The sequence below is a fragment of the Nicotiana sylvestris genome, chromosome 7, assembly GCF_000393655.2.
Source record: "Nicotiana sylvestris chromosome 7, ASM39365v2, whole genome shotgun sequence".
In the NCBI taxonomy this organism is placed as follows: domain Eukaryota; kingdom Viridiplantae; phylum Streptophyta; class Magnoliopsida; order Solanales; family Solanaceae; genus Nicotiana; species Nicotiana sylvestris.
This window is the reverse complement of record NC_091063.1, coordinates 73210083-73223242: the sequence shown is the minus strand read 5'-3', so window position 1 is coordinate 73223242 and position 13160 is coordinate 73210083. Positions and strand designations below refer to the sequence as shown.

Below are 13160 nucleotides of genomic sequence, written 5' to 3'. Positions count from 1 at the left end.
TCCCGTACAAAGCCTCATACCATCTGAATACTCAACTGGTAGCTGTTATTGTAAGCAAACTCTGCAAGCGGTAGAAACTCATCCCATGAACCTCCAAAGTCAATAACACAAGCACACAACATGTCCTCCAATATCTGAATCGTACGCTCGAACTGTTCGTCCGTCTGAGGATGAAAAGCTGTGCTCAACTCCACCTGAGTACCCAACCTTTACTGAACAGATTTCTAAAACTGGGAAGTAAACTGAGTAACTCTATCTGAGATGATGGAGACTGGAACACCATGCAACCGAACAATCTCCCGAATATAAATCCCTGCCAACCGCTCTAAAGAATAGGTAGTACACACAGGGATGAAGTGCGCGGACTTGGTCATCCGATCCACAATCACTCAAATAGCAACGAACTTCTTCAAAGTCCGAGGAAGACCACTCACAAAATCTATGGTGACTCTCTCCTACTTCCACTCGGGAATATCCATCTGCTGAAGCAAGCCACCCGGTCTCTGATGCTCATATTTCACCTACTGACAATTGAGCCACCGAGCTACAAATCCCACGATATCTTTCTTCATTCTTCTCCACTAATAGTTTTGCCTCAAATCCTGATACATCTTCGCGACACCCGGATGGATAGAATACCGCGAGCTATAGGCCTCTTCCAGAATAAACGCTCTAAGCCCATCCATATTGGGCATACAAATCCGGCCCTGCATCCTCATCACACCATCATCACTGATGGTCACATCTCTGGCATCACCATGCTGAACTCTGTCCTTAAGGACAAGCAAATGAGGATCATCATACTGACGCTCTTTGATGCGATCATATAAGGAAGACCGAGAAACCACACATGCCAACACCCGACTGGGCTCCGAAATATCTAATCTCACAAACTGATTGGCCAAGGCTTGAACATCAACTGCAAGGGGTCTCTCCCCAACTAGAATATATGCCAAACTCCCCATGCTCACTGCCTTTCGGCTCAATGCATCGGCCACCATATTGGCTTTTCCCGGATGGTACAATATAGTGATATCATAATCCTTAAGCAACTCCAACCATCTCCGCTGCCTCAAATTAAGATCCTTTTGCTTGAATAAATGCTGAAGACTGCGATGATCAGTGAACACCTCACAAGATACGCCATACAAGTAATGCCTTCAAATCTTCAATGCATGAACTATGGCAGCCAACTCCAAATCATGGACGGGGTAGTTCTTCTCATGGGGCTTCAACTGACGAGAAGCATAAGCAATAACTCTACTCTCTTGCATCAAGACACAACCAATCCCAACTCTCAAAGCATCACAATACACAATATATGAACCCGAAGCTGATAGAAAAACCAACACTAGAGCTGTGATCAAGGCTGTCTTGAGCTTCTGAAAGCTCTCCTCACACTCGTCCGACTATTCAAATGGAGCACCCTTCTGAGTAAACTTGGTCAAGGGCGATGCAATGGATGAAAATCTCTGAACAAACCGACGATAATAGCCTGCTAACCCAAGAAAGCTACGAATCTCTGTGGCTGAGGATGCCTAGGCCAACTCTGAACCACCTCTATCTTCTTTGAGTCAACCTGAATACCCTCACTGGACACCACGTGTCCCAAGAAAGCCACTGTACTAAGCCAAAACTCACACTTGGAGAACTTTGCATAAAGCTTCTCCTCCCTCAATCTTTGCAACACAACTCTCAAATGCTCTGCGTGCTCCTCCTGACTATGCGAGTACACTAGGATATCATCAATGAATACTATAATGAACGAATCAAGATAAGGCCGGAATACGTTGTTCATCAAATGCATGAATGCTGCTGGGGCATTGGTTAGCCCGAAAGACATAACAAGAAACTCATAATGACCATATCTGGTCTTGAAAGCATTCTTAAGAATATCTGAATCCTTAATCTTCAACTGGTAATAGCCCGAACGGAGATCAATCTTGGAGAACACTCTCGCTCCATGAAGCTGATCAAATAAATCATTAATGCGAGACAAATGATACTTGTTCTTAATTGTTACTTTGTTAAATTGCCTATAATCGATGCACATTCTCATTCTGCCATCCTTCTTCTTCCCAAACAAAACGGGTGCACCCCAAGGTGACACACTAGGCCGAATGAACCCCTTATCTAGGAGTTCCTAAAGCTGTTCTTTCAATTCCTTCAACTTTGCTGGTGCCACACGATACAGCGGAATAGAAATGGGCTGAGTGCCCGGCACCAGGTCAATACCAAAATCAATATCCTTGTCCGGTAACATGCCCGACAGGTCTACAGGAAAAACATCGGGAAAATCCCTCACAACTGGAACAGAATCAATACTAGGAGTCTCAACTCCAACATCCCTCACAAATGCTAGATATGAAAGGCAACCCTTCCCAACTATACGTTGGGCCTTCAAGAAGGATATCACTTTACTAGGAACATAATCAGTCACACCACGCCACTCGATCCGCGGTACACCCGACATAGCCAAAGTGACTGTCTTAGCATGACAGTCTAGAATAACACGACATGGAGATAGCCAATCCATGCCCAAAATGACATCAAAATCCACCATGCTCAATAGCAATAGATCTACTCGGGTCTCCAGAACCCCAATAGTCACCACACATGACCGGTACACACGGTCTACAACAATAGCATCGCCCACCGAGGTAGATACATAAATAGGTAAAGCAAGAAACTCACGGGGCGTACCCAAATAATGAGCAAAGTATGATGACACATAAGAAAAGGTGGAATCGGGATCAAATAATACAAAGGCATCTCTATGGAAGACTGAAACAATACCTTTAATGACAGTATCCGAAGCAATGGCGTCGGGTCTACCCGGGAGTGCAAAGAAATGGGTCTGACCGCCCCCTGATCGACCTCCCCCTCTAGGGCGACCCCTGGCTGCCTGACCTCCACCCGTAGCTGGTTGGGCGGGTGGTGAAGTAACTGGAGCAGAAGTCGAGGGCTGACCCCTCTGCTGGGACGAACTAGCAACACAATGAGGACACTGCCTCCACACATGTCCAAACTCTACACGCTCAAAACAACTCCCAGGTGCTGGAGAAGGGGACTAAAGGGAACCCCTCACACCGGAGTGACCAGCTGACGCACTCGGCATAGAAGAACCCTGAGCTAACGGGGCACGAGATGAACTCTGGGCTGGAAGGGCACTGAGTAATGACTGGCCCCGCTGAGATCCATGATGACCATGACCCGAAGATGCTCCGTGATACTCTAGGCAGGCTGACTGAGCAGGCCTGAAAGAACGGCCTCTACCATGTTGAAACTGGCCCCTCGATGAAGCACCACTATAACTGTCAGATCCTCGAGGCTTCTTGGCCTCCCTCTCCTCTCGATCCTAATGTGAACTGTCTGAATCTCACGAGCGATATCGACCACCTCCTCGAATGTAGCACCCAACACCCTCTCTGGGGTCATATGAATATGGAGGTGATAGAGTCTACCAAACCTCTCAAGACGACGCTGCTCATCATCCGGCATAATTGGCACAACAAACTCCTGAGCTGGTGCAACCGACTGAGCTGGAGGTGCCCCCAGTGTCTGTAGTCCCTACACTACCTACTCAGGTGTGCAAGCAGCGGGGGTCTGATTGCCTCCCCCGGCCCGTGAAGTAGTTGCTGCTGTAGTGGCTGAAACTGCCTGAGCCAGACCAGTACAAACTGATAAGATCTGTGTCAAGGACTCCTGAAGACCCGGAACCACGATAGGCACAGCTGGTGCCTGAACTGGTTCTGCTGGAGCCTGATCCGAAGCTGGGGCAGCTGGTGGATCAACAGGTGCTGCCCTCGCTGCTCTGCCTCTACCACGTCCACGACCGCGTCCACGACCTCTGGTGGCCTCAGTGAGTGGCACTGGTGGTCGTCCACCTTGTCCGGTAGCGCGAGTCCTCACTATCTGTGAGAGAATTGAATAATATAAGTTTAGCATTCGGATCAACAAGTTCGCACGACAGGAGTTTCAAGAATATGAAGTTTTTCCTAAAGGTTCTGCAGCCTCTCGAGGATAAATACATACGTCTCCGTACCGATCCGCGAGACTCTACTAAACCTGCTCATGACTCGTGAGACCTATGTAACCTAGACTCTGATACCAACTTGTCACGACCCAACCCCCGAACCCGGTCGTAATGGTGCCTCTCGTGAAGATAAGGCCAGCCAGACCAAAATGAAATACCTCTTTTAAATAGTTAATCATCATAAACAGTAATAACATATAATATAATACTCATAAATTGCGGAATTTAACGATAGTAATCGCAAGAACCATCCCGGCATAGCCCAAACCGGGGTGTCACAAGTCATGAGCTACTACAGAATCTGCTATAAGTCAAAAAAGTACGGAATCCGATACTATAGTCTGAAGAAAACATAAATGATAGAGGATAAGGGAGACAAGGGGTTGCGGATGTCAACAGCTACCTCGTAACTCCAAATCATCGCCTAGCCTGGACGGAATCAGCGCTCAGGTGCGGACTCTGCTATGCCTGAATCTGCACACACGGTGCAAGGAGTAATGTGAGTACTCCGACTCACTGAGTAATAATTATAAATAATGGCTGAAAGTATGAAACATGTAAAGGCACAAAGCAATTCTACATCAAGCAGTAAAAATCACTTAAAGTAGTAAATCAGTGAAGAAATCAAATGATATTCCTTTTAAAACAAGTAAAACCGGTAATTTAACAGGTAAATAACAAGTAGAAATCCACCCATCGGGCACAGTATCAATCGCTCAGCATAGTATCAGCCCCTCAGGCTCACTCTTAGTACAGTATCAGCCCCTCGGGCTCAGTATCAATCACTCAGAACAGTATTAGCCCCTCGAGCTCACTGTCAAAATAGTATCAGCCCCTCGGGCTACCTCACAATCACTCATATCAGCCCCTCGGGCATAGCATCAATCACTCAGAACAATGGGTACCCGTGCTCACTATGGGTGTGCAGACTCCGGAGGGGCCCCCTTACGACCCAAAAGCTATATCAAGCCACCTCATGGAATCATCACTCAGCATATCCTCACATCACTTAAGCCAACGCGTGGCATATATAGTATATCAGGACCTCGACCTCATATCACTCGGCCTCACATCACTCAAGCCACTGCGTGGCATAAATAGTAACTAAGGCCCTCAGCCTCATATCACTTAGCATATCCTCACATATGGCCCTCGGCCTCACTCAGTCCGGAAATAATCATAAGACCCTTGGGCATTAGTAAAACAGTAGTTCTCAGCCCAAATCATGATCTAGAAATATCATTTAAGTTTCAAATCTGAGTAAAAGTGGATGAGTTTGTAAAACAGTAGATATCAACAGGACTGAATTCAAATAATAAGTCAAGTAGTGAGGAAACAGTGATAAAAATCCCCGAAGGGTTCAAATAGTTGGCACGAAGCCCAAATATGACAATCAACTCTAATCATGATGATAACAAATGAATTTCAGTCAAATATTCGGTAAAATCATCAATCGGGATGGACCAAGTCACAATCCCTAGTAGTGAAAGACCCCACGCTCATCATCCAGCACGTATCTTGCCTCAATATAGCACTACGATGTGCAATCCGGCGTTTCAAACCCTCAGGACATCATTTACAACCATTACTCACCTCGAACTGGCTAATTCTCTAGCTCGTGATGCCTTTGCCCCTCGAATTAGCCTCCACGCGCGTCGAATCTATCCAAAATTAGAACGAATACGCCACAATATGCTAAGGGAACAAAGCCCAAGCGAAAACATTCGAAAAATATCAAAAATCCTGAAATTAGCAAAACCCGAGCACAAGCCCACGTCTCGAAATCGGGTAAAATTTACATTTTCAGAATCCTCATACCCTCACGAGTCTAACCATACCAAAATTATCCAATTCTGATACCATTTGATCCTTCAAATCATCATTTTACATTTTTGAAAGGTTTCACAATTTTCTTCCCAAATTCCATCCCAAATCACGAATTAAATGATGAATTCAGTGATAGATTCATGTATTCTATCCAAATCTGAGTTAAAATCACTTACCCCGATGAATTTCTTGAAAAACCTTCAAAAAATCGCCAAAATTCGAGCTCTCTAGGTCAAAATATTAAATAAAACCCAAAACCTCGTATTTATAGGTACCCCTCAGATTTCAGCTACCGCGGGCCGCACTAAATCGACCGCTGTCTGCACAAGCCAGTGCGGTCTGTGCAAAAACGACCGCGGCCGCACAAGTCTTCCTCTGCAGTGACAAGCTTTAGTATTTTGGCCATAACATTTGCTAAAGATGTCCAAATTGCAATATCTTTACCTTTCTAGAAACTAGACACGAAGGGATACAACCTTCGTTTTAATCACCTCACAATTCCTTGTAGATCATAAGATATGAGCTTCCGAAGTTGGACCAGCAGGAAGGTTCTTCACCGCGGCCGTGCCCACTTTTGTGCGGTCCGCACGACGCCTACCACGGCCGCGCCCGCTTTTGTGCGGTCCGCACAGCACTCACCGCGGGCGCACTCATTTTTGTGCGGACCGCGTGGGTGAGTTCCGGGGCCTGCAACCTTCCTGGACCTGCTACAGCTATGATTTTTGGCCTAAAACATCCCGAAACCTACCCGGGACCCCCGAAACCTCAAACTAATTGTGCCAACACATCCCATGGCATCGTACAAACTTGTTCAACACTTCGGAACACTTACAACAACATCAAATCACCAATTTAACATAGGATTCAAGCCTAAGAACTCCAAGAACTCTTAAATTATGCTTTCGATCAAAAGGTCTATCAAATCTCGTCCGAATGACCTGAACTTTTACACACACATCCCAAATGACACAATGAAGCTACTGCAACTCTCGAAATTCTATTCCAACCCCTATATCAAAATCTCGCCTATCAATCGGAGTTTGCCAAAATATCAATTTTGCCAATTCAAGCCTAAATCTTCTCTACAACTCCAAAACTCATTCCTATAGCGCTTCTAAGTCACAAATCACCTCCCAAAGCTAACCGAACCATCGAAACTCACTTTCGAGCCTTCTAACACATAAGTCGACATCCGGTTGACTTTTCCAATTTAAACCTTCTTAAAAGAGACTAAGTGTCTCATTTCTTACCAAATCCTCACCGAACTCGAACTAATCAACCCGATCACATAAAACACGGATAACGAAGCGTAAAGAAGCTAAAATGGGGAAAGGGAGCGGTAACTCATGAGATGACTTGCCAGGTCGTCACAGCTAGGCAAACCAAATTATCCTAATTACTTAACCTTTTCCAGTTTTAAATCATTATCAGTGAAGAGTAGATATCATGCAAATAGTGAAAATAATTAAGCGGAAGACAAAATCGAACAATTTATCTTAATACAAAACTACGGAAGTCTAAATACAACTCTACCTAGAATTTGGTGTCACAGCTTCACAGACAGTCAAGTAATAATCTATAAGATAATATGCTTTTCAATGAATAGATTTCGAATATATTTCCTTTAAATAAATATCTTTCAAATAATTATCTTTCGAATATAATTCTTTTGAGTAAAGGTCACCTTGTGACGCCTCATTCACTTAACATAAAGTAGAGTACAACTTCCAGCCCAATTAGGAAATCAATAAGAAAAGATGAAGTTATTTTTAAAAATCATTTGATAAAGAAGATACTCTTTTCAATTAAAGTACAATATCGAATGAATCATTACCTTTAATATGAGAAATCAATAAATCAAAACATAGTATAAATTCATTTTTAAGTAAAGTACAACCTCAAATGGTTTAAGGAAAATTTAGTTGAGAAATCAATTGAGTTAAAAATGTAACAATTGTTGAAATTTGGAGTATTGAACATATAAAAAAGAGAGAGTAAAAACAGAATATCAAGAGAATTATAAAGGAATCAAAATCCAACCACTAACAAGAATAAGGAAAACAAAGGCAGATTTCACTTTCTTTTCACATTTTGTTGCAGGCGTGCAACCCAATCCCATTTCCTGTATCTCGTGGCAGACGTGCCACCCGCTCCCATTTCATGTATCTCGTGGTAAGCGTACCACCCGCTCCCATTTTATTATATCTTGTGGTAGGCATACCACCCACTCCCATTTTATTATATCTTGTGGTAGGCGTACCACCCGCTCCCATTTCATTATATCTTGTGGTAGGTGTACCATATCTTGTGGTAGGCGTACCACCTGCTCCCATTTTATTATATCTTGTGGTAGGCGTACCATCCTCTCCCATTTCATTATATCTTATGGTAGGCGTACCACCCGCTCCCAGTTACAAGCCAACAATAATCACAAAGAATCCCGGCAAGGGAACAAGAGCAGTATAACAACTTCCCGGCAAGGGAACAATGATATTTCAACAACATCCCGGCAAGGGAACAATACTATCAAAACAAACATCCCGGCAAGGGAACAATAATATCAAACAAACATCCCGGCAAGGGAACAATGGTGATAATAACATATGGAGCGCAATAAATCACAACAGAGTCATAACAATTATAATACAAAACTCACGGGCATGCTTGACACCAACGTATAGATACTCGTCACCATGCCTATATGTCGTACTCCACAATTAAAATGTAGCAAATAAGACACAACTCAAAATCCCTCAAGCTAAGGTTAGACCAAACACTTACCTCGCTTTGCAACCAATTCAAAATTCCAACAAGCCTTTGCCTCGCGAATTCGTGCCTGAAATTGTCAAATCTAGTCATAAACAATTCGATTCAGTCAATAAAAATTATAGGAATTAATTCCGTATGAAATTCTACATTTTCCATTTAAATCCGAAATTGCACTAAAAATTCACCCGTGGGGCCCACATCTCGGAACCCGACAAAAATTACGGAACATGAAACCTCATCCAACCACGAGTCCAACCATACCAATTTTACCAAGATCCTACATCAACTCGACCCTCAAATCTTCAAATTAAACCAAGAGGGTTTTCAAGATTTTTCCCAACTAAAATCACCAATAAATGCCAAAACTAGTAATAGATTCTGGTAATCTAACCAAAATTAAGTTAAGAACACTTACCCCATTGTTTTCTCTGAAAATCTCCCGAAAATCGCCTCTTCCCGAGCTCCAATTTGACAAAAGTCCCATTTTCAGAAATAAACATTCTGTCCAGAATTTCGGTACTGTTCACGGGGTACTGTTCACGGGGTACTGTTCACGGGGACTGTTTATGGGTACTATTCACATGCTGTGAAAAAAATTATCAACTGTCCAAAGAGAAAATTCAGCAGCCTTTTTATATCCGTTAACCTTCCGAAATCCACCCGAGGCCCTCGGGACTTCTACAAAATACACCAACAAGTCCTAAAACATGATACGGACTTAGTCGAAACCTCAAATCACATCAGATAATGCTAAAACCGTGAATCACACCCCAATTCAAGCCTAATGAAACTAAGTACGTCGAACTTCTATATTCGATGCAAAAACCTATCAAATCAAGTCCGATTGACTTCAAATTTTGTACACTAGTCATAAATGACATAATGAAGCTATGAAAATTTTCAAAACTGGATTCCGACCCCGATATAAAAAATTAAACTCTCCTGTCAAACTTAAGAAATCTTTCGCGTTAGATTTCTAGGTTCCGTTAAATGGCGATAATTTGATCTAGGGATCTCCAAATTCACTTTCAGGCATATGACCAAGTCCCCATTCACGATACGGAACTACCGGAATGGTCAAAACTTTTATCCGAGTTCGTTTGCTCAAAATGTTGACCGAAGTCAACTCAATTGAGTTTTTAAAGCTCTAGTTCACAATTTAATCCATTTTTTACATAAGAACCTTCCGGAAAATTATACGGACTGCTCATGCAAGTCGAGGAATTATTGATACCGCTTTTCAAGGTCCTAAGAATACCGAGATGATTATTTAATTTAAAGATGACATTTTGGGTCATCACATAATCTTAGTTCATAATTTGGATAATATTGTAACTATACAAGTCTATAGAATAAGAGAGAGTACCAAGTAGGATTTTCACAATATAAGAGTTTAATTGCAAAAAATAATTTTATTGTTAATGTCCATTAATCGTAATAATTATACCCATCTAGAAAGCTTTGCTAGGAGCCTTACCCAAAGTTTAGAAGAATTTATATTAGACATAGAAACCGGATTCTATTCGATAGTAGATTTGGCCATACAGTTTATCTACCTACAACATAATAGTAGTATCTGTTCAGATATATATAGAAAACAACTGCATCTAATATTGTTAATATTATCATACCATCAATCATATCATCTATACCATCTAAGTAGAAGATTTTAACCCCACTAAAGACATACACTACCATTTTATACTTTAAGACTTTAACTTTAATCCAAAATCCCCTCTTATATTGGTATCAGAGCAAGAAGATTTTCGGACCAAAAAGTTTATGAAACAACATATTTTTGCTAAATACATAAGTTACCATCACCACCTAATATATATTAGTTTTGAGAGCATTAGAAATAACAGAGAATATAGAGAAACATTAGAATCACAACAAAGGCTTTTTGAAAACCCAGAACTAGATATTTTAAATACTGAAAATTTTCAAAATTTCCTTCATTTTGAAATAGAAAGAACTAATATTGAAATACAACAAGAAAAGAATTATATCCGAACCATCAGAAATAAGATAAAACATATCCCATTAGGGTAACATATATGTTAAGACAGCATCCTTTAGCTAAAGAAATAGCTTGTAACTATTGGATTTTATGTAGAAATATATAGAGAAAAGAAGAATTAAAGAAAATACTACGAAAGACTAAGACTCTATTAATATCAACTTTAGAATTAGCTAAACAAATAAAAGAATCAGATCTAAAAATAAATAGAGAACCAAGTTATATAGTAAAACATAGTATTATTTCATAAACCATATCAGCTTTAGAGTGGAAAATACAACATATAGAAGGAGAAATATATTTAGAAAATCAAAGAATAAAATTCTTTAAGAACCGAAAAATTTGGATACCATTAGGTTGAACAAAATAGATAAATTAAAGAACCTAGAATATTTAGATTTAAAAATATACCCAGAAAAGAAGTATAGAATATTAAAACATAATACGGTAATAAAGTATAATTTTAGTAGTGGAGAACATATATTACATACCGAAGATAAACAATACAATACTTTAGTAGATTTAATAATAAACTTGCAACGACCCGACCAGTCGTTTTGAGCTTTTGCGCTTTGATCGCCTGTTCTCGGGCATGACTTGCCCCGTGTTATGTATTATGATTGATGTAGATCGTTGGTTTTGGTATTCAAGGAAAAGAAAATCGGAATGAATTTGAAAGAATAGTCTCAGTTGAAAGCTTTGAATTTGAAAAGTTTGACCAAGAGTTGACTTATGTGTAAATGATCTCAGATCGGAATTTTTATGATTTGTCTAGCTCCATTAGGTGATTTATGACTTAGGAGCGCGATCGTAATTGGTTTTGGAGGTCCGGTGTGGAATTTGTCTTGAATTGGCGAAAGTAGTATTTTAGCGATTTTCGGTTGATAGGTGAGATTTTGATCCAAGGGTCGGATGGAATTCTGAGAGTTTTTGTAGCTTCATTATGTGATTTGGGATGTGTGTGCAAAATTTCATGTCATTCGGAGGTGATTTGGTCGGGTTTTTTTATCAAATGCGTGTTTCGGAAGTTTTGGGAAAACTTAGGCTTGAATTCGATGTGAATTGATGGTTTTGATGTTGTTTGAGGAGTTTTTTTTATTAGAAAAAGTTTGAATGATGTTATGGGGTGTGTTGGCATGTTTGGTCTGGGTCACATGGGGCTCGGATAAGTTTTGGAAGAGTTTTTGGAAGATTTTTGTCCTTTTGAGCATAAGCACGTAATGATCCAAATGTCCATTTTTAGTTATAAAGATTGAAATTTGATTTCGAGACTTCCGAAATTTTGATAATGAATTATAAGATTGATCTGGAAAGTTTGGTCTAATTTCATCAAGTCACAATTGGGTTTTTGACGCGAAACATCTGTTAATTATTTAACGAGCGAAATGGATATCGCACTGAGCAAACGAGCTCCGAATTGAGTTTCGATTGAAGGACTATGTTCGTATCATTATTTGTGACTCATAGGAACAAGAATCATCGAATTCAGAGTTCGTATGATGGAGTTAGAGTCTTTTTAGTGAAAATAAATGTTGCTGGAGCAGAAGGTTCTGGTGTGCACCTTTAGCGACCAGATTTAGCACTTTTAGGGACCGGAAAGGTCTTTTAGAGACCAGAATGGGCTTTATTAGTGTTGTTCTATTTTTTTTAGCTCATTTTCACGTTTTTCTTGTGAAAGAACACGGCTTGGGGCGATATTTGAGCAAGAAATCATGGAAAATCTTGAGGTAAGTCACTTGTGATTATTTCTACTCCATAATATTGAATTATCATCGAATAATCCGACTAGATTACATGTTTTTGAGGAGTAAATTGGGGATTTAGGCCTAGGGATTTGAAAATAAGATTTGAAGATTTGAGGGTCGAGTTGATGTCCGATTTTGGTAAATTTTATATGTATAGACTCGTGGCGAGATAAGGAATCCGTTGATGTTAATTTTTCTGAATTTCGAGAAGTGGGTCCAGGGCTCGGGTTTTGCCAAATTTCGGGATTTTGATGTTTTTCAGTTATTTTCGATTGGGTATTGTTCCTACAGCATAATGTGACATATTCGTTCTGATTTTGGATAGATTCGACGCACGAAGAGGCCAATTCGAGAGGCAAAGGCATAGCGAGCTAGACTTTTGGCCGTCTTGAGGTGAGTAATTGATGTAAATGATGTCCTGAGGGTTTGAAACCCCGGAATTTCACATCGTAACGCTATATTGAGGTGACTTGCACGCCGGATAATGGGCGTGGGGTACAACACTATTGGGAATTGTGACTTGGTCCATCCCGAGAGATGTTTTTACCGTGTTTTCTACTTGAACTAAATTGAGAATCATCCTTACTTAGATTTGATTGTTACATTTGGGCTTCTTGCCAATTATTTGAATCCTTCAGGGATTGATATCACTGTTTTCGCATATTTTGCATATCATTTGATCTCAGTCCAAGGTTTTAAATACTGTTTTGCAAACTCAGCCATCTTTCTAAGATTTGAAAACTTAAATGATATTTCTAAATGA

At 40.7% G+C, this 13160-nt stretch overlaps 1 protein-coding gene across 2 annotated transcripts in view; it reads left to right on the top strand.

Moving 5' to 3' along the window:
• LOC104217268 (pentatricopeptide repeat-containing protein At2g13600-like) overlaps positions 1–12758 on the top strand; it is an 87314-nt gene extending 74556 nt beyond the window's left edge. For both annotated transcript variants that reach the window (XR_011400830.1, XR_011400831.1), the window contains exon 4: positions 12723–12758. The gene's annotated coding sequence lies outside the window, so the exon portion shown is untranslated. The remainder of the gene's footprint in view (positions 1–12722) is intronic.
• Positions 12759–13160: the final 402 nt, after the last annotated feature.